Genomic DNA, 3,678 nt, shown 5'->3' on the forward strand with positions numbered 1-3,678 from the left:
ACATTATTTCCTCAAATAGACCAAGTGAAACACACTCAAACCATCATTAACTCTTGCATCTATATGAATATCGTTTACCCATATCATTCAACAAGGGTCAATGTCAATCTTCCCCTAACGCATATTAGTCCCTGCCATCTGGCATCCGGCAGGGACTATAGTAACCGTTACATTAATTCGCCGGGTTTTTTAGTGGTATTTTTGGTTATATCCTAAAGTTTGCAGTTGAACTTCTGTTGGCCATCTTATTTGGCCTCTTCCCGAGGCGGAAGAGGCCGGACCATATCTTAAACTCGTACTTACCCACAATCAACTGGCCTTGACGGTTTGCGGTTTCGATTTAATGCTGACATTAATTCCTTAATTTTTACAGTTAAGTGCGAATGGGATACATATGCTAAGTTGCTTTTGCTGTTTCGATTTAATGCTGACATTAATTCCTTAATTTTTACTGTTAAGTGCGAATGGGATACATATGCTAAGTTGCTTTTTCTTTTGCAGGTGTCGGCCGTATGGTCAAGTTTTGCATGGCGGGAGGTGTCTTTGTGCGAAGCATGTGCGTGCTACATGCACAGCAGCTGTGCAGTCCCGCTGTTATAACCTTCCGCCACCGGTGCTAATGTAGTCCAGTACGTTGCCTCTGGGTTTTATTTCTAACTGCCCTTCGCTGATCAGATCGAGCTTTACAACAGCTTCAATAGATTGTATAGCAGTGGATCTCACAGATCGTATAGTAGCCTCAACACAACGCTCAACAATGGATCTTGATGCATCGCTTGTCGATTCCACGGATAACGAGTCCGGCCTCCTCCTCAGCAGTCCGACTGACTCTCAAATCGATTTCTCAAGTAAGATCTCTCATACAGCTACTTTCTAGCGCCTTTTTATTGAATTCTTTAAATGTTTTAACTCGCTCCTTGTACCTGTTATTCCTTAATTTTCACAGAAACTATTTATTTCCGAAAAAAATTCAAGGGAAACCAGGGTTATAAGAATGACGTATTTTAACCGTTTATCGATGATTATTACCTGTAAAATATTATACGCTCCGGCTTGTGTCCTGTATTCCTTCTGAATGAAATCAACAATTCCCTGAGAGAATTGATATGCTTTCATATTTCAGTTTCAAAAGCCAAACCAAATAGGAACAGAATGAAAAATATTATAAGCAGAGATGCAAAAGAAGAATTTAGAATGACCCCTCTTTCATGCTTGCACAAACATTGCTTCAAAAAAGCTTAATTCAGTCAAGCAGGTCAAACACTCGGCCACATTTGCACATATTTTCTGTTTTTAGGGATAGACAAGAAATGTATACTTTATCATGCCTCCAGTTGCAGACCCTCGCACAGGATCCTGCCAGACTTGTAAAGATCCTGAATGAGTTCCTGACGATGTGCCTGAGCACAAACTAAGCCTGCATATTTAGTGACTTCAGGCCAATCTTGAGACGCTACAACCTGAAGAAACGCATCAAACAAAGAGCCATTATTATTAAATCTGTCATATGCGCAAGAAAGAACAAACTCCAAAGATTCAAGCAAATCTGGGTCAAAACTTACAGCAGCTATCGATATTCTACACACAAAAGAGCTTGCGTTGAGACTCGAGGTAACCTTAATCTTGAGCTACGTTTTCCATAACCGCTCAAATTTACAATTTTTTTACAAGGAATAAACATTTAACACAAGTTTCCGTCTAGAATGCAGAAAATGAAGGCCAATGTGACAGCAAATTCTATCTATCCACGCATTGTAAGGACCAGAATTACTAGAGACGGCGACGGACTTCTCACAGGTAACAGTAATATGTTTATCTTGCTTTGTTATTTTTTGTATTTTCTTCTTGGAAGCTACCCTGCAGCTCAATATCATATTCTCGGAAAAATTGATGAAATAATTGCTTTGCCTTCTGCCGATTTGGTTTTCTTCCTTGCATCAAAACTTCTCAAATCGATTTATGTTGACGCTGCGACGCTGTTGAAGAAAGCTATGGACGGCATGGAGAAATAGTTCCGAAGCCTCCTCGGGGAGCTCTCGCCAGATTGTCTCGTCCATAGCCGCACTGGTAACCTGGCCATTTATACCCTTCCTCCTAAGTACACGAAAACCCTCAGTAAACAGTAAGACTACCCTGAGTAAACAGTAAGACTAGACTAGATTCTTATTATTTGTAGCATGGTTCTGGCAGTGTTTTGCAGGTCTGCAGAGCCATGTTTCAGGTCTGGAGAGCCATGTTTCAGGCACAAGTGTTGCAGATTTGGAGAGCCATGGTGGTTCTCATGGCCTTGTTTCCCACGTTCCGTACAAACACGTTGGTGCGTACAAACACGTTGCTGCATGCATGTCCATCACATGTCTCCTGTGTAACATGTGGCCTCGTCTTAAAATATATTTGTTAACGATATCGAAATCCATTACAAGTAATTATTACCTATGAAACGGGCGTTGCGTTGGGTAGATACATTATTATTCTAACATTTTGCTTACTTTTACATAGCTACGTAATTATTACAATTTACAATCCATAAGCCTTGAAGCAGATTTTAATATTGTCGGCCAATGAGATTCTCTCTGCAAGAAGGTTTTCTGTTTACTTAAATTCTCATTTTCTGCGTACCCACTGTGACAATCCTTCTGAATCAATGCAATTCAATCCTTCTAGCTGTGACAACTCTTTCGAAGGAATGCAAATCAATCCAAAATTCGACCCCACTCAAGATGCCGAAAGTTTTACCAGAACGCAGCCTTCGCTCATGCGAGATCTTCATCAAAATATGTTCTCCTTTCAAACTCATACTTCCTCGGTTGCTCATTATCCCCGGAAGCCCGTCGCTAAGCATCCCAACGAAGCCGTTTTAGGTAAAAAGATTTTGGAGACATGGAAGGATTCAGCTCCACGACGTTCAAACTCCTCAGAAATGTCATCTCTGTCTAAGAACCAGAAGTTGGCAAACTCTAAAGAGATGGAATATACAACTGTCATAACTCCGGTAAAGCTTTTAAATCACTGCAAATTCCTCTCTTTTGGTTGTACATTCTGTGAATTTCTATGCATTTTGTGCTGTTTAAAATCTAAATATGATTAATTGTTACAATCTGGCATGTTAACTGCGATATTATGTTGATACTTTTGATAATAATGTGCACTAATTTATCAAATTCACTGTATCCAGGGCATGGAGACAAGCAAAAGGAAATCAATCATATGATTAGATATTTGCTAAAAATTATAATGAAAGATTAGAAAAGCTTAATCATTCGATTCTTTTATTTGTACGACTAAGAACGCTCATAGAGTCGCCGTGAAAGACGAAATATTTTTATAATTTAGGTTGAAACATTCATAGACTTTCACTCGGTTTGCGTGCTTCCCTCTTGGCTCGTCCTTACAGTGATATCCCACGGTTTCCACGCGCATTGTCCTGAAACTAACCATATTTATATGCTGCCAATCACTTGGGGTGAGTTGTTTTAGCTATGACTTGGCATAAATCACTAAAAAAATATGAAACAAACTGTGAATACTAAGATTTAGGTAAAGCTACAATGATTTACCTTTAAAGTCATAGCTAAAATAACTATGTCTAAGCACATGAACAATATAAGCTCTAGACATGAACAATATAAGCAGGCTCAACTTCACGCAGTAAGCAGGCTCAACTTCACGCAGGGACTC

The 3,678-nt window shown here is 39.5% G+C and overlaps 1 long non-coding RNA gene across 5 annotated transcripts; it reads left to right on the forward strand.

The window, feature by feature from the left end:
* The first annotated feature begins 507 nt into the window (after nucleotides 1-507).
* On the forward strand, nucleotides 508-3,299 carry LOC149232519 (uncharacterized). Of its 5 annotated transcripts, none has more exons than XR_016248170.1 (7): nucleotides 508-848; nucleotides 1,335-1,611; nucleotides 1,710-1,797; nucleotides 1,986-2,067; nucleotides 2,191-2,317; nucleotides 2,665-2,992; nucleotides 3,176-3,299. It is a non-coding gene; the product is annotated as an uncharacterized LOC149232519 (long non-coding RNA). The 5 variants fall into 5 exon arrangements; XR_016248169.1 differs by having other exon boundaries at nucleotides 1,439-1,611; nucleotides 1,703-1,797; XR_016248166.1 differs by having other exon boundaries at nucleotides 1,439-1,611.
* The last annotated feature ends 379 nt before the right edge of the window (nucleotides 3,300-3,678 follow it).

Source organism: Pinus tabuliformis, chromosome J (assembly GCF_031772625.1).
Source record: "Pinus tabuliformis cultivar Carrire ecotype Pingquan chromosome J, CPIR1, whole genome shotgun sequence".
Taxonomy (NCBI): domain Eukaryota; kingdom Viridiplantae; phylum Streptophyta; class Pinopsida; order Pinales; family Pinaceae; genus Pinus; species Pinus tabuliformis.